Source organism: Oncorhynchus gorbuscha, linkage group LG13 (genome assembly GCF_021184085.1).
Source record: "Oncorhynchus gorbuscha isolate QuinsamMale2020 ecotype Even-year linkage group LG13, OgorEven_v1.0, whole genome shotgun sequence".
Lineage (NCBI taxonomy): Eukaryota > Metazoa > Chordata > Actinopteri > Salmoniformes > Salmonidae > Oncorhynchus > Oncorhynchus gorbuscha.
Genome location: NC_060185.1, coordinates 65,507,276 through 65,526,080, shown reverse-complemented (window position 1 = coordinate 65,526,080; position 18,805 = coordinate 65,507,276). Strand labels below are relative to the sequence as shown.

At 45.3% G+C, this 18,805-nt stretch overlaps 1 long non-coding RNA gene across 2 annotated transcripts in view; it reads right to left on the bottom strand.

Annotated features, from left to right (window-relative positions):
* The window catches only part of LOC123993346, a 144,256-nt gene that overhangs the window by 115,380 nt on the left and 10,071 nt on the right, over positions 1–18,805 (bottom strand). For both annotated transcript variants that reach the window (XR_006831437.1, XR_006831438.1), the window contains exon 2: positions 4,328–4,447. This is a non-coding gene — a long non-coding RNA (uncharacterized LOC123993346). The remainder of the gene's footprint in view (positions 1–4,327; positions 4,448–18,805) is intronic.

The window sequence follows — 18,805 nt, the reverse complement described above, 5'->3', positions numbered from 1 at the left end:
GTGGCAAAATGGCTTAAGGACAACAAGTCACGGTATTGGAGTGGCCATCACAAAGCCCTGACCTCAATCCTATAGAAAATGTGTGGGCAGAACTGAAAAAGTGTGTACGAGCAAGGAGGCCTACAAACCTAACTCAGTTACACCAGCTCTGTCAGGAGAAATGGGCCAAAATTCACCCAACTTATTATAGGAAGCTTGTGGAAGGCTACCCAAACGTTTGATCCAAGTTACACAATTTAAAGGCAATGCTACCAAATACTAATTGAGTCTATGTAAACTTCTGACGCACTGGGAATGTCATGAAAGAAATAAAAGCTGAAATAAATCATTGTCTCTACTATTATTCTGACACTTCACATTCTTAAAATAAAGTGGTGATCCTAACTGACCAAAGACAGGGATTTGTTACTAAGATTAAGTGTCAGGAATTGTGAAAAACTGAGTTTAAATGTATTTGGCTAAGGTGTATGTAAACTTCCGACTTGAAATGTGTACATTTATTTTACTAACACTTGCGCATAGTGTGGTCAACATTTCAGGGGTAGGTTTAGTGTTGGGGTTAAGTTTAGGTTATTGTTCGGTAAAGGGTTAGGGAAAGTTGGATTTTGAATGGGAATCAATTGTTTGGTCCCCACAAGGATAGTAAAACCAATGTGTGTGTGTGTGTGTGTGTGTGTGTGTGTGTGTGTGTGTGTGTGTGTGTGTGTGTGTGTGTGTGTGTGTGTGTGTGTGTGTGTGTGTGTGTGTGTGTGTGTGTGTGTGTGTGTGTGTGTGTGTGTGTGTGTGTGTGTGTGTGTGTGTGTGTGTGTGTGTGTGTGTGTGTGTGTGTGTGTGTGTGTAAGGTACAATGAAGGACGATTCACCAACTATATTGTTCTCATCAGTGCCCATGTCAAAATCAATGTCCTTCTACCCTCAAACAAAAGACCATCAACACTCTTTCTGATAGTTTTTTTCTAGGTTTGGAAGTTCAACTGTCTACACTCTTCCAAAAGGGTTCTTCGGCTGCCCCCATGTATAACCCCTTTTGGGTTCCATGCAGGACTCTCTGTAGAAAGGGTTCTACATGGAACCCAAAGGGGTTCTACTTGCAACCAAAAATGGTTATTCAAAGGGTTCTTCTATGGGGACAGGCGAATAACACTTTAAAGTTCAATACAGAACCTTTTTTTCTAAGAGAGTACAATCTCATATTAATGGTGGTGGGAAACCACAGGAAGAAAAACATAGCCAGAGAAAAGAGAGACATGGAAATTCAGGAAAATATGTATGAGTCTGCAGTATATGGCATGGCAGAGGTTCTTTATGTTGACCTCCATAACCCTGACAACCATACAGCCTTAAATACCACAGATCCTTCTAAAGGGCTCTAGCCAATCACAGCTGACCTCCAGTCTCAGATCAATAATCAACCAACAAAGAGAACCAAGCTATCGTTCAGACTGGCTTCGAAAACAAAGTTGTCTGTTTAGTTCTAATCATCTTCAAAGCTATTCTACCATAGCTCAACATTCCTCTGGTTCCTTTCATTTATAAAACCATTTTGTGTTGTCACTTGCCACTGATCATCTATCAGAACAAAACATTGAATTAGGTGTTGAAAAACACAACCGAGGGCAAGGAAGTAGTCAATGTTTTTGAAAGAGAGAGACAGAGCTGCTACGGTGTTCACTGTACACCATCTTGGCAATAGTGTCAAGAAGTGGCGCTCTCATGGAGAAGCAGCGATGGGGGGCTGAGCCAGTCCAGATGCCCGCAGACAGACCACCTTGCCTGGGAGAAATTACCCGAGCTGTCTGGGGCTTCCGAAAGCGCTCTCCATCACCACACACACACACTCCACCCTCCCTCTGCCATCTGTGAACACACACAGCACTACCAGCACCCACCAACCAGCAGAGGCCAAGAGACAGGCAGCCACGTTAGCATCATGGCTAGGACCGTAACGCTGCTGATTTCTGACACACATTAAAACTAAGCAGCGAGTATGAGAGAGAGAGAGAGAGAGAGAGAGAGAGAGAGAGAGAGAGAGAGAGAGAGAGAGAGAGAGAGAGAGAGAGAGAGAGAGAGAGAGAGAGAGAGAGAGAGAGAGAGAGAGAGAGAGAGAGAGAGAGAGAGAGAGAGAGAGAGAGTAAGGAGGAAAGGAAGGGAGGGAGAGTTGCTGAGCCAGATGGTTGTCCTAAGAGCTAAAGATTGAGATGCCAGCCAGGCAGGGAATTATTTTTGTCCTTCAGGCAGGCGGGATGAAGATGGCCTTCGGGGTCCGCTCTGGTGCTGCCATGTGTGGTGCTACTGTGTGTGTGTTTTGGAAGGACGTGTCTTTTGTGGTGTGTGTAGGCTACCTGTGTGCCTCTTTGCTTGTGTGTGTGTGTGTGTGTGTGTGTGTGTGTGTGTGTGTGTGTGTGTGTGTGTGTGTGTGTGTGTGTGTGTGTGTGTGTGTGTGTGTGTGTGTGTGTGTGTGTGTGTGTGTGTGTGTGTGTGTGTGTGTGTGTGTGTGTGTGTGTGTGTGTGTGGCATAGCGTGTTGCGTGTAGGTTAAGCCCTCTCTTGTGGCGGCGCAGCCCTGCACTTGCATCAATTACAGTGGATGGCGGTGACAGCTGTAATCACAGTGCTGTAGCTGTGATTACCCCATGGCTCTGTCATGGAAACCAGCACGCCACCTATTCCTGGTTCAGCAGCACTCTGACTGTACCTCGGCAGCCTGCTGTCAGGGAAAAGTGGCCAGGAGGGAGGCTGAGGTGAGAGTCAGAGGGGGAAGGATAGGCAAGGACAAGGGGGGTGGAGGGGGGTAAATCGGGCCACCACCATACACACAGGTAAGTGTCCATACATTAGAGTCACACACACACACACACACACACGCTCTCCTGCTGCTCTCTGATAAAGGTAGCTGCATCAAGCACCAGTGTTATTATAGTCATAATAACGGACGATTGGGGGAAATTGAACCAAACCTCTTATGTAGTGTTTTATCCTGCCTCTAGTAAACATGAAACATGAAGCACATGCAAACCGATTTCATTGTCAGTACTTTCTATCATCTTAATGGCAAAACATAATCACAAGTTCCTATTTAGCCTACTCTGGAACCCTGCCCTCATCAATAATATTGCTAATCATTGTTTGTATTGCAGCTGTGATACCACTGGACAGTGACACAAATCTAATGTGCTGAAGCCATTGAATCGATTGGTGATTCCAACTCGGAACCGCCATTAAAAATGTAACGATTCGTCTGGGCCAGGCCAATGCATTCCGTGATCACGTCAGGGAATCGAGACCGTGCAGATTTGCTCATAGAGGATGGAGTTATCTCGCACAGATAAGCTGCACAGACACACACACTCGCAGACGCACGCACACACACGGCTCATAAGCTGTAACCCATCCAATATGCAGAACTGTCAGGCAGCGCTTGGGGAGGCCATGCTAGACAGCGCAGTTAATCCTGCACGCTACCTTCTATCCAATCCCAGTCCTCCCTGGCCCAACCCGTACTAGTGGACCAATCCGGTGCACCAGACACAGCCCCATCCCAACCCCCCATCGCCACACACACACATTTAAAGCATCCGATCCAGCTGTGATTATTGGCCAGGAGCCAAGCTGTCTGTCTGGCCGGGGTGTGGCATGCATGGCAGGGAAGTGTGTGTGTGTGTGTGTGTGTGTGTGTGTGTGTGTGTGTGTGTGTGTGTGTGTGTGTGTGTGTGTGTGTGTGTGTGTGTGTGTGTGTGTGTGTGTGTGTGTGTGTGTGTGTGTGTGTGTGTGTGTGTGTGTGTGTGTGTGTGTGTGTGTGTGTGCGCTTGCCTGTGTATGCAGACATTCACGTCTGTGTGTGTGGCAGGGGGTGGGATGGCGTTCCCTGGTACAAATAGAGCAACATCTGAACTCTGGTAGTAGATAGTGCCTCGGCAGCACGCGAGACAGACAGAGAGGGAGGGAGGGAGGCATGGAGAGAGACGGGGTTACTATGCCAGTGTGTGAGAGAGAGAGTGAGTGAGCGTGACTCTGGAGATTAGAAGAGGAGCAGCCAGCTGATGAATCATCCTCAGCTCACAAACCTCTCTTGGCCCAGATCACAGAGATAGATAAAATAGAAAGGCAGACTTACACTCTGTAATACTCAGACTGGGATACATCCACTTTGATCTCAGATTCTAGGTTTGAGTACTAGGAGGTCTACTCTGACAATAGCAGTTTGATTATACGTGGGATAGATGGAGGATTTCCCTACTCCAATATAACACACGTAGATGTACACGCACACACACACAAACATGGACACACACTTCTAAGATGAGGCTGATGTATGAGTGGGGACTTACCTGTGGTTCAACAGGAGTAGCCTGCCCCAGAGCCAACTCTTCGGAGTGATATCCAGTTGAAGGGTCACAAGCCAGGTGAAGGGTCATACTCAAACCAGGAAGAAGAGGAAATAGAGATTTCTGAAATAGAAACAAAGCATATACTTAACACATAATACCTGCATTAGTTTTATTTCTAAACAAATATACCTCTCCTTATTTCCTTACGTATATTGGCACCATAGGTTTTTCATATATTCTGTCAACAGTACTCGCTCCTTTTAATTTGTGATGAAAGGTCATGGCTGAGTGTGAATAAGTATTTTACCCTTTTTCCTGATTGTTTTTTGTCATGTCGGGACATTTCACTCCACTTCTATCCCCTCATTTGGCGCCAAACACATATTGCAAATGTTTGTACACGTTGCTAGCGTGTACAACCCAGGAGGTTGGTAACACCTTTATTGGGGAGGACGGGCTCGTGGTATTTGGCTGGAGCGGAATAGGTGTAAAAGTATCAAATACATCAAACACATGGTTTCCAGGTGTTTGATGCCCTTCTATTCCCTACGGTCCAGCCATTATTATGAGCTTTCCTCCCCTCAGCAGCCTCCACTGGTGTACAAGCATATTCCCAGAGCAAAAAATGTCCCACGGTAAGAGCAAGATCAGACGTGAGAACAACGTTTAATCTTTTTTATTTCGAAGTTAAGTTACATTGTATCGCCGACCTACTCACCACCTTGGATTGTTTGTGGATGTATCAGGAAAGGATGCGCCGGCCATGTCCACAAGTTATCCAGCCAGTACACACACGCCCAGTAAGAAAGTTCTATGTTGAGGCCATTGATATGACAACTACTGAGAATGATTTATTACAGAGTGACATAATATTTCTTTGATGAAATAACTGTTTATTAGCATTTTGGATTATTCCAGTGTTAGGGGTTGGTATTTTAGTGTACTGAGTTTGTATAGAATCTGCTCAATGTATTTTTGGAATGAATGACTGGTAAATCAAACTATTGGATTGTCTGGTCTCTAAGCCACCACTTCATGCTTTCACTCCAGACTAAGACTTCACAATATGGTGCGGCTGCTTTTTCTATAACATAAATACTTATTGATATCTGTCAAAGCGAAGGGGGCTTACTTTTTTATCTGTGTTTTTTTTTCTCCTGGAGTACTCCTTTTCTTGTCTGGAGTTGTCAGGGTCATCTTTATTGTGTAAATACAATGGCAAATAGATGGTTTTCAATGGTTTAGAGGGGGGAAACAGGCACATACACAAACACACAAACAACTCTCTTACTAAAGCTGAGAGTGTGCTGCTCTGTGTTTATTTGTCTAAAAGGGTTAAAGGCATAATGGTGTTTAATCCCCCTGGGTCTCCCCCCACACACACACACACACACACACACACACACACACACACACACACACACACACACACACACACACACACACACACACACACACACACACACACACACACACACACACACACACACACACACACACACACACACACCAGCTCTAAAGACAAAGACATTTCCCTCAGCAATCAGCTGTCGAAGTCCCCTGGCTTTCCTATTCTGATTGCCAGCCCATTGTCATATTGCCTATCGACTTGTTAGATTAAACAACATTTCACATGTCAATTAAATGAGTGTTGCCCTGGTGATTAGCAAATCCCACTAATTGTCTCCTCCTCCCTCCTCCTCCTCCTCCTCCTCTCCCAGACATTTTCCACATGGAGGAGCAGGAAATGGTCTTTTGTCCTGACGGGCCCCAGTAGACATGTCAAAGATGTCTCCTCTCTTCCTCAGAATCCCCCTCTCTCCCTGTTTAGGGTATAGAGAAGAGGGCGGTATTAGGAGGGGGGTAGGTTCATACATAGGAGGATATAGGATCCAGTTTACAGGAGAGCCCGCCCCACTTCGCTTGGGTAGTCCATTGACATGGTGCTGTGAGAATGCAAACATTCAGTACTAGCCAGCCAGCCAGACTACACACACTCGTCCTCCCACACGTGCAGCCCGGGCTGATAATTACCCAAGCAGCCTCTGGAGACCCCAACGCCTACAAGGGGCCCCTAACCACTTTAGACAAGGGCCACGGCACTCCCAAGACCCTCCTTCTTTGTCCCTTTCTCACTGGCCATGCTTAGCTTAATGAATTTGATCTCTGGATCATCGTCCCATTTGTTCCATCTTATCCCAAGAGGTGTCTGGGAAATGCTAAGTTGGGCCAGGAAGCATCTTTTGAAGTGTCACTTGAAAAACGCGAAACACTATACGTAACTGGTCATTTTCCTTTAACGACAGGGAACATTTGTATTGCAAAGTTATGCCTTCTTAATACGGCAACATTTTGCATGTGGAAGTAACTCAAAGGAAGAGGACAAAACAGTCGCTGGGAGATTCTACACACCCTCAAGATTCTGATTATCTTGACATTCCTCTTATCTTGATATTATCTGAAAATCTTCAACACAAAAGACAACAAACCGGTCCCTCAATAAACTCCAGAAAAAACGTCCCTCTCCTCCTCCAGTCCTCCCGTCTTAAGGAGCCGCCCAATCATCCCTCGTCACAATTAACGACAGCGGACAGCAGCTTCAAACACTGGGGTGACATCTTAAACCAGTCCTCAATGGTCCCAACGCCCAGGCCCTCCCTAGTTCCCCCCCCCTGTATTCAGCACTAACCAAGCATTACACAGACCTACATTCACAACACACACAACTGCTCCCCTTCATAATGGAGGACACAACACCGGGTGGACCAGCCCAGATCCCAGACGGTTTAGTCCGCACTTTATCAGACCTTACAAAACGGCGACGCCTCATTGAGCCTACATTGACTGGTGGTTTCCTTTAAGAGCAGCACAATGAATGGGTCAGGCCTGGTCTTCCCTTTGTGCCTGGGCAGCGGACCAGAGACGACGCACCATATAGACCTTCTGGAGGAGGGATGGATGGAGAGGGGGAACGAAGGAAGAGAGGGACCCTGCCTCCTAACAGGAAAACACTCCTTACCGTTGTAATAAATAGCCTATCTAGCAACATAAATAAATACAGCACACCAAAGTAACACTCCTGAGCATGTGTCTTATACGCAACCAGGAGCCATGATTTTTCCTTTGCCATGGCCAGGCTCATTGCTCACTGAGAGATAAACTCACTAGCACACCCTACCTGCAACATTGCTAGCTCCCTTCTCTCATCTAGTTTAACCTACGTTCACAATTTGTGTTAACTAGACCAACCACCTCAGCCTCACGGCTCCGTCGGTCGCGGGAGCACTCGATCCGAAGGCTAACTCTGCCCCCATGCAGTTTCCTTCAGCCATCACTGAGCTAGCCACGGCACACCTTCACCATAAGGTAGCTGCTAACTAGCTAACACCTCAGGTAAGCTAACCAAACAAGCATTACTACCTGCAACACAGTAACATAGCTAGCGCCCTTCTCTTGTCTAGTTTAACCTATGTTTATTCGTGTCAACTAGACCAACTGGACAGCCCACCGGCTCTGCGGTTTTGGAAAAATACAGACCCAAAGTCGAACTGCCCCCACGCAGTTCCCTTTGGCTAGCACTATGCTAGCTACAGTATACCTTAGCCACAAAGTAGCTGCTAGCTAGTTTACGCATTACAATGCGCACCGAAGCTAGCAAAGTGGTGAGGATTCTACTAGCTAGCTTACAGTGGCTAGCTGTCTGGAAAGCAAGCTAACCACACAAACATTCCTACCTGCACATATGGTTGCATTAGCATGGCTAGATAACGCGGAAACTAGGTCCCCACCTGCCCTGATTGTAGTATTGCTAGCTCCCATCTCTCGTTTAGTACAACTCATTTGTATGTTCACTTGTTTGTGTTGACTAGACTGACCGGTTTAGCCTCACAGCACTACCGTTGGGGGATTTTCAGCCCGAATTTGAACAACACACCCACGCTGTTCCCTTTGGTTATCACTGTGCTAGGTATAGCTTACCCTTAGCTTCACAAGATGGTTGCTAGCTAGCTAATGCCTACACTAGACACCCGACAATTGCGTTCATACAGAGTGCTCACTTCACCTAGCTACAGGGCCGTGTTATTTAGAGAAAAGTGTCTCTCTTTGACGCCACCTGGGGGTGCCACCACACTACCTCTGGAGAGCGCGAGTCATCAGGCTTGTGGACAGCACTTTCTCATTCCGGAGAATTGAGGTGCATGTGCAGTTACTCCCTAAGAGATGTCTACTATTACGAGGGGAAACAAGCTTCAGTTTGCTTATGAAATCACCCATTTTCCACTGGGTTTTATTTTCAAATAGTAAATGGCAACTCGACAAAAGAAGTGTCACATGCGCAAAAAACAAGGCGAAGACTTCAACTTCTCCCTTCCCTGCAGATCCGGGCCCCATGGCAGCCCGTTGGTTTCTACATCCTGCTCCAGCCTCACAGCTGGGGGGGCGGCAACAAGCTGGCCTTGGTGGACTGAAGATCCCGGGGCGCAGCAGTCTGACAAAACTCAGGCTAGGCCCCTGAACCAGGCCAAACCTGTAGGGAAGCAGTCTTACACTAAGGAAGGTAAGAAGGGTCGGCCAACCTAGGGCGCGGTCCTTGCAGCTGAGGAGGACAGAATGCAGGGCCTACGGCTCTCTCCCCTAACCTCTCTCTATGGTTGTAATGGCTGCTCCTCCTTCCCTCCTCCGAGATTATCAGCAGTGGGAAGGCAGCGCTGGGTTAAGACAAAACCCTATTCTCTGTGCAGCAGCTCACTTTTGTGACCGAGCTCACATGAGTAAATGGAGGAGTCAGACATTTTGTTCCACCCACGTGCCTCCCTCCCTCAGGCTTTCCCCCCAGCGCCTTCTCAGGTTTTCAGCCAGTGGCAGAAGTCAGCATGTCGGCCATCCCTCCGATCTCACCAACACACAGAGCAGGACAGCGATTTGTCTTTCGCCATCCACTGTGGCCCTTTTTCCCCATGCCTATGGCCATTTGCTATATTGCCTGATGTTTTACATCATGCCGCTGTCTGCTATATCCCGAGAGAGCCCAATTCCGGCATCTATCCAGACTGACTTACTAAAGCCTGTTAGAAGCAACGATCCTATGAAAGCCCGGGAGCTCCCATCCCAAAACATGGTGACCACGGCGTTTGAAGATCTGACAGTCCCAGGAAAATTGGGTAATGCCGTATGGTTTCCCTCTTCATCTTTGATTTCCTCGATGACCAGTGATTCTCTAGTCGGCAGTCAGTCATCATGCAGGGCTTATACACTCTTGGAAAAGAGTGCCAACCCCAATGCATGCTCTCTGTTTTACAGTGGAGAAGTGGTGTGACTATACAGTTCCCTCCTACACTCTGTTTTCCGTGATCCCATGCTCCTTGCAGGATCTTTTGTACAGACAGAAGGTTCATCGGCGGTTAAGGTCCTTTAGCCTCTTTCTCGGCCTGCCAAGGCCCCGACAGCTATAGAGTTTACCATAATTGTTGTGTCATCTCTAAGGGGGGCACGTCGCTTACACCCAGTCTCTGAGCTGTTAGCTCATCCTGGGACATGTCCATTGTTCTTAAGATCCTTTCGCAGCATCTACCAGCCACTGTTTGCGCCGTGGTATGCCCATGGGTTTTTCCAGTTTAATGTACCTCACCCCATCCTTGGCCTGGGTCGACTTTTTCCTATTGTCATAAATTGGAACCTATGGCTTTTCGCCTGTCGTCTTTCCTAGAAAGGTGTCCCCGTCGTTGTCCAATACGTGCGGTCCTCATCTACTTGGATTATAGGAGAGCTCGGGCAAGGGTGTCATGCTCTTCGCTCATTGGGCAACCACCCTCGGAAGATGGTGGACCCTTCTCTAGTTGAAGATATCCTGCTGGATCCTGGGGAACATTATACTGATTTATAATGGCGACGGTGACAGCCTTCGGAGGGGACTGACCGGGCACTCTACTACAGAGGAGTTTATATTTTGGGCACTGTTTTTGGGGCATATCTCATTATACTGAGCTTGTATGCGCCTTGTATTGCGCTTCCCGTCACTTTGTTATGAGGCTTTTCCTCGTTGGATTGTCTCTGCACCTTTCGGTGTATACTTAGTTTCAGGACTAATGCTAATCCCCACTTGTGAGATATCGAAACAAAACATTTAAAAGAGATTTTAAGGTTACCTGTGTAAACCCAGTTCTCTGATATCTGATAACCAGATGGCGGGAGAGTGGCTCCTTTTATGGAATTGATGGTCTCACCTCATTTGTCACTCTGTCTGTCTCCAACAGTTGCTTTTGATAGGTACTTCAGAGAGAGCTGGAGGTCCTAGCGGACCCCAACATGTGACATGTCGAAAGTGTACATACACCTTAGCCAAGTACATTTAAACTCAGTTTTTCACAATTCCTAACATTTAATCCTAGTATTCCCTGTTTTAGGTCAGTTAGGATCACTACTTTATTTTAAGAATGTGAAATGTCAGCTTTTATATCTTTCATCACATTCCCAGTGGGTCAGATGTTTACATACACTCAATTAGTATTTGGTAGCATTGCCTTCAAATTGTTTAACTTGGGTCAAACGTTTCAGGTAAGAGATCTTCTGTTGAATCTGACAATTAATCTTGATGGTTGTACAGACGTCTCAAATAAAACTGTGAAGAACCTCTGCATTACTCTGGACCCTGATCTCTTTCGACGAACCTATCAAGACTGTTTCAAGGACAGATCTTTTCCATCTACGTAACATTGCAAAAATCAGAACCTTTCTGTCCAAAAATGATGCAGAAAAATGTATCCATGCTTTTGTTACTTCTAGGTTAGACTATTGCAATGCTCTACTTTCCGGCTACCCGGATAAAGCACTAAATAAACTTCAGTTAGTGCTAAATACAGCTGCTAGAATCTTGACTAAAACCAAAAAATGTGATCATATTACTCCAGTGCTAGCCTCCCTACACTGGCTTCCTGTCAAGGCAAGGGCTGATTTCAAGGTTTTACTGCTAACCTACAAAGCATTACATGGGCTTGCTCCTACCTATCTTTCTGATTTTGTCCTGTCGTACATACCTACACGTACGCTATGGTCACAAGACGCAGGCCTCCTAATTGTCCCTTGAATTTCTAAGCAAACAGCTGGAGGCAGGGCTTTCTCCTATAGAGCTCTATGTTTATGGAATGGTCTGCCTACCCATATGAGAGACGCAGACTCGGTCTAAACCTTTAAGTCTTTACTGAAGACTCATCTCCTCAGTGGGCCATATGATTGAGTGTAGCCTGGCCCAGGAGTGTGAAGGTGAACGGAAAAGCTCTGGAGCAACGAACCGCCCTTGCTGTCTCTGCCTGGCCGGTTCCCCTCTCTCCACTGGGATTCTCTGCCTCTAGCCCTATTACAGGGGCCGAGTCACTGGCACTCTTCCATGCTGTCCCTGGGAGGGGTGCGTCACTTGAGTGGGTTGAGTCACTGACGTGATCTTCTTGTCTGGGTTGGCGCCCCCCTTGGGTTGTGCAGTGGCGGAGATCTTTGTGGGCTATACTCGGCCTTGTCTTAGGATGGTAAATTGGTGGTTGAAGATATCCCTCTAGTGGTGTGGGGGCTGTGCTTTGGCAAATTGGGTGGGGTTATATCGTTCCTGTTTGGCCCTGTCCGGGGGTATCAGGCTGGGTTTCTGTACAGCACATTGAGCACTTTGATGCTTTGTAGGTTAACAGTAAAACCTTGAAATCAGCCCTTGCCTTAACAGGACGCCAGTGTAGAGAGGCTAGCACTGGAGTAATATGATACATTTTTTTGGTTCTAGTCAGGATTCTAGCAGCCGTATTTAGCTCTAACTGAAGTTTATTTAGTGCTTTATCCAGGTAGCCGGAAAGTAGAGCATTGCAGTAGTCTAACCTAGAAGTAACAAAAGCATGGATTAATTTTTCTGAGCATTGCAGTAGTCTAACCTAGAAGTAACAAAAGCATGGATTAATTTTTCTGCATCATTTTTGGACAGAAAGTTTCTGATTTTTCCAATGTTACGTAGCTGGAAAAAAATCTGTCCTTGAAGCAGTCTTGATATGTTCGTCAAAAGAGAGATCAGGGTCCAGAGTAACGCCAAGGTCCTTCACAGTTTTATTTGAGACGACTGTACAAACCATCAAGATTAATTGTCATATTCAACAGATGATCTCTTACCTGAAACGTTTGACCCAAGTTAAACAATTTGAAGGCAATGCTACCAAATACTAACTGAGTGTATGTAAACGCAGTCTTGGCTGGTTTCTTTTGATTTTCCTGTGATGTCAAGCAAAGAGGCACTGAGTTTGAAGGTAGGCCTTGAAATACATCTGCAGGTACACCTCCAATTGACTCAAATGATGTCAATTAGCCAGTGAACTTAGTGTGTGTCAACTTCTGACCCACTGGAATTGTGATACAGTGAATTGTAAGTGAAATAATCTGTCTGTAAACAATTGCTGGAAAATTACTTGTGTCATGCACAAAGTAGATGTCCCAACCGACTTGCCAAAACTATAGTTTGTTAATTAACAAGAAATGTGTGGAGTGGTTGAAAAAAGACTTTTAATGACTCCAACCTAAGTGTATGTAAACTTCTGTATCTCACTCCTTACATCAGAGAACAGGAGTTATGCAAGTAACCTTAAGATTTCCCTGTTAGTCATCTTCCATGAAATCCCTCTCGCTCTATTATTCTCTCGTGAGCGTGCATGTGTGTGTGGCTGGTCAGACTGCCTGGGTGTGTTGTGTGTGTGTGTGTGTGTGTGTGTGTGTGTGTGTGTGTGTGTGTGTGTGTGTGTGTGTGTGTGTGTGTGTGTGTGTGTGTGTGTGTGTGTGTGTGTGTGTGTGTGTGTGTGTGTGTGTGTGCTCGTGTGAATGGGTGTGTGTGAGTCTGGATGAGTGATCTAGTCTAGTAAGTGTGCAGTGTGCACACACAGGCAGACAGAAGTGTGCGAAGCCAATCTCTCCAGTCAGACAGACCAGTTAGAGATCAGTATGAGGAGTTCACCTTAGAAGTAGTATGTTTGCGTCTATTAATCTTTCACCAGAGCAAAATAACCCGACTAATTTTGCTACTGTAAATTCTGCTATTCTAAACCAAAAGAAAAACATGCAAATGGAAGCAAAACTGAATATACTGCAAACAGATTTAATCAAATCCACATCTGACCTGATTTTAAAGGAAGAAACACTTAAAGAAATCATTCATTATATAAAGTCATTGGGACTAATGCATTCCTGATTATAGAGTCACTATAGGGTACTGTACTGTACACTACATGCAGAGTTACTAAAAAGCCCCTCAGCCCACGGCCATTACTGTGCAGTTTGGGGAGAGCAGAGAGAGCCACGACGCTGGGAGGGGGCTTAGGGAAGGGGGAAAGTGTGTTTCCATGACAATGGTGAAGTTCACCTCCTGGTGAGTAGGTGGGGCAGGGGGGCTTGACTGAATCCAGGAGGGTCCCACACTCGACTGTCAATCCTATGTTTATGGACTGGGGTCCTCATAAGACAGGGTGGGTGTTGGCTGCCTGCCTGTAAATAAATAATGAAAAAAGAGGGTCTCCGGAACAGCTTCTGGTAGTAGGATCAGCTTACTATCCCCAAATCCTAACCTTAACCATTAGAGAGAGACACACAATAGTAACCTTAGATCAGTGCCTAGAGTTAACTTCAGCCTACTGCACAGGGACAGGTCAGTGGGAGGAGACCAGGTCTACTATGTGAGGACCCTCTGTGGTCTTAAAGGAGAGGTGGTGTTGGACTGGCACTAATTGAAAGTGGCGAGGTGATCTGATGACACTGCGGGGATACTCTGGTTTGTCACAATGTGTTTAGGCTTGGTGTTCAAGGGTGGCTGCCCACATAGCAGAGTTAATGAATGAGCCACAGCTTAACACAGAGTACTCAGGACATAGCACAGTGGAGAGCAGTGGCTGGTCTAGAGGAGAACTGAGGTGAGATGAGGAGAGAGACTTTAGTATGACCACTTTCACTGGCCTCAAACTGAGCAACAAGCTAAAGCACGCCTAGCTATCAGTCAACACTGTCTATCATCATGACTAGAAATAAATGTTTTTCTCATAATTGTACCTTATTTTTAGCTGCACAGCATCTTGAGCAGACCACTTAATAGCTGTCGAAGAGAAAATAAAAATGTAAATCTTAACCCTGGTAGCACTCTGGTTAACCCTGGTAGCACACGGTTGGAGTGTGTCAGTAAGATTTTTGTTACTTTCACAAACATAATTATGGGTACAGTAGCTGGTGGTGGCATGAAAGGGCTGGGTTTTGATTAATAAATAAGTTGCAGGTGTGTCGAGGCTAGACCCCACAGCCAATGTTTACTTTTTTATTTGGGGCAATGGCAGTCAATTGCAAAACATTCTAACAGTATTCTCAACTCACTATCATATATTTTTTGTATGTGGGTTTAGGACAGTCAATTGCTAATTAGAATGACATATTTTTTCTTATCTCACCACGAAAAATGAGATAGGTGTCCATGATGAATGTATTGCCAGAGCTTCTCGAAGTCAGGGGGCGTGGTCGACAGTGTGCACCTCGTCTTTCCTGTCACATCCAACCTGGATCGATATTTGTTTTTTAATGCAAACGACAGCACTGAATCCGTGTTCCATGAGTTTTAATGCTCGGAGGGAGACGTAACAGTATTCCCTTTGAGTCAGGAATCAAAACTCCTCCATAGTGACCCGTGAATGAGTTGTCTGCAGCTTTCGGTCACATGACAGCTCGATCAGCTGTTAGATTTCACTTACCGGCATGTCAACTGAGCCAGGATAACAGTTAAATAGATTTCACTGATTCAGTCATTCATCTGTAGAATTATTTTGTATTTCCCTGCATGCTGTCTGTTACAGTGAATTCGTAAAGTATTCAGAAACCTTGACTTTTTCCACATTTTGTTACATTACAGCCTGTGTGCTTAGGGTCGTTGTCCTGTTGGAAGGTGAACCTTCACCCCCAGTCTGAGGTCATTAATGCTCTGGAGAAAGTTCTCATCAAGGTCTCTCTGTACTTTGCTCCATTCATCTTTCCCTCGATCCTGACTAATCTCCCAGTCCCTGCCACTGAAAAACATCCACACATGCTGCCACCACCATGCTTCACCGTAGGGATGGTGCCAAGTTTTCTCCAAACTTGACTCATGGCATTCAAAGAGTTTAATCTTGGTTTCATCAGACCAGAGAATCTTGTTTCTCATGGTCTGAGAGTCCTTTAGGTGCCTTTTGGCAAACTCCAAGTGGGCTGTCATGTGCCTTTTACAGAGGAGTGGCTTCCATCTGGCCACTCTACCATAAAGGCCTGATTGGAGAGACCTGCAGAGATGGTTGTCCTTCTGGATGGTTCTCTCATCTCATCTCCACAGAGGAAGTCTTGAGCTCTGTCAGAATGACCATTGAGTTCATGGTCACCTCCCTGACCAAAGCACCTCTCCCCCGATTGCTCAGTTTGGCTGGGCAGCCAGCTCTAGGAGAGTCTTGGTGGTTCCACTGTGTTCTTGGGGAACTTCAATGCTGTAGATTTTTTTGATACCCTTCCCCAGATCTGTTTCAAGGCTCTAAGGACAATTAATTTGATCTCATGGCTTGGTTTTTGCTCTGACATGCACTGACAACTGTGGGACTTTATATTAACAGGTGTGTGCCTTTCCAAATCATGTCCAATCAATTGGATTTACCACAGGTGGACTCCAATCAAGTTGTAGAAACATCTCAAGGATGATCAATGGAAACAAGATGCAACTGAGCTCAACTTCGAGTCTCATAGCAAAGGGTCTGAATACTTATGTGCATATGTTATACATTTCTTCTGTCTTTTATACATTTGCAAACATTTACAAAAACATGTTTTCGCTTTGTCATTAAAGGGTATTGTCTGTAGATTGAGGAGGAAAATTTTTATTTAATACATTTTAGAATAAGGGTGTAGCGTAACAAAATGTGGACAAAGGGAAGGGGTCTGAATACTTTCCGAATGCAGCGTTTATAGGCAAGGAGATACACACAAAGTCAACAAAGTCTGTTTTTTTACATTAATTGCGAATGACAACAGTTACTCTCTCCATTCAAAAAATCTTTCCAACACTCCCACTCAATAACCACCAAGCCTCGGTGTGAAATAGATCATTGTCATGCTCTGATCCCATATCTCCACATACACTGTATATAGAAAAGTATGTGGACACCCCTTCAAATTGATGGATTTGGCTAGTTCTACCACACCCATTGCTGACAGGTGTATAAAACCAAGCACACAGCCATGCATCTCCATAGACAAACATTGGCAGTAAAATGGCCTTACTAAAGAGCTCAGTGACTTTCAACGTGGCAATGTCATTTATTTTACTAGGCAAGTCAGTTAAGAACAAATTCCTAATTTCAATGACGGTCTAGGAACAGTGGGTTAACTGCCTTGTTCAGTGGCAGTTAACTGCCTCTGGAAGCAATGTCAGCACAATAACTGTTCGTTGGGAGCTTCATGAAATGGGTTTCCATGGCCGAGAGGCCGCACACAAGCCTAATGTCACTATGCACAATGCCAAGCTTCGGCTGGAGTGGTGTAAAGCTCGCCGCCATTGGACTCTGGAGTGATGAATCACAATTCGCCATTGGATACCAATAGAACGCTTCCTGCCCCAATGCATAGTGCCAACTGTAAAGTGTGGTGGAGGAGAATTATTGGTCTGGGGCTGTTTTTCATGGTTCGGGCTAGGCCCCTTAGCTCCAGTGAAGGGAAATCTTAACGCTACAGCATACAACGATATTCTAGACGATTCTGTGCTACCAACTTTGTGGCAACAGTTTGGGTAAGGCCCTATCTTGTTTCAGCATGACAATGCCCCCGTGCACAAAGCAAGGTCCATACAGAAATTGTTTGTCGAGATCGGTGAGGAAGAACTCGACTGGCCTGCACAGATCCCTGACCTCAACCCCATCGAACACCTATGGGATAAATTGGAACACTGACTGCGAGTCAGGTCTAATCGCCCAAATCAGTGTCTGACTTCCCTAATGCTCTTGTTGCTGAATGGAAGGAAGTCCCCACAGCAATGTTCTAACATCTAATGGAAAGCCTTCTCAGAAGAGTGGAGGCTGTTATAGCAGCAATGGGAAAACCAACTCCATGTTAATGCCATGATTTTGGAATGAGATGTTCCACGAGCAGGTGTCCACATACCTTTGGTCATGTAGTGTAGTTTACAATCAAAGTTACCTGCTGCATATCTCCAAATTCTGCGATCAGCTCTTCTGCTTCCAGTTGCTCTCGGTGTATCCATTATAGCTCAGTGGGTGTATCATACAATGCGTCCATATGACAGGGGGAGACACATTCATAACGAGAGTGCAGAGGCCTGCCCGCCGTCCCATGATAGATTGAGCCCCATCTGTGCAAATGCCCATCGTTCGATCACATGTAATCAGTTTTTTGTCAATATAGCCACACAGCAACCTGAACATCCGCTGTGCCGTTTCATGCTCGGGAATCGAGAGGCAGAACAATATGTCATCGTGAATAGCGTTCCCCAACATGTAGCAAACAAAAGTCAATGCATGGGCATCTCTGCCTTCAGCTAACATCTATTTAGAGAGCATAAGGTGGGGAGTTTTTGAGTCAATCAGTCAGAGCTATAGCATCAATTCTTAGTTTCACAGTGTTACCTGATAAAGGTATTGATGGGAGTTTCTGCCTCCCCACGCGTTGTTTTCAGCATTTCAATTGCGGCCGGTAATATCAGTCTGCATTAGTGTGTGGTTTCATAGCATAGAGGGTTTAGCCATTCACCATGGAAATGATTCAAGTGCAGCGGTCAAGTGCGTCTTTTCCCACAATCTAAGGGCACTCTCTTGTTGAATTTAAACTTTTAAATTTGAATAATTTTCATTCCGATTTTTAATGTTAACCTTACATTACAATGATTTTGAGAGACAAAGACGATATTATGACGGTCATTTTTTTTTTTTACCAGGATTTTGGAAATTCTCCCGCAACCTCATTTTCATATCAGGTAACTCTGTTGAACATGTTTGCAACCCACATTGTTCTGAGTAATTTAATGGCTTCAATATGGAAAGATATTGTTCAAACACAGCAATCCCACTGAAAAAGGCCCACTATGTCTATAAAATGTATTATGTCTGAGCCAAGGACATGCCCAACACTGTCAATAAGCCAGATTAAATTCACTATTGATAAGACCCCCCAAAAATAAAAGGTGAATAAATCCAAACAAAGTCTAATAAAATACAAATCAACTTGTTTCAAACGTCTAAATACAGTTACAGGTACCATAATTGCTCCCTGTGGGCACATAATATCAGACCTAAAACAACAAACTATGGAGGGTTTCACACACGTCCAAACTTTTTTTTACAAGAGCTGGAAAAAATATCCAATAAAAAGAGAAAGGGGGAAATGTCCACTCACCGTTATACTGCCCCCAAAACACACAGTACCAGTTAGAGGTCCACCGATTAATCAGAATGGACG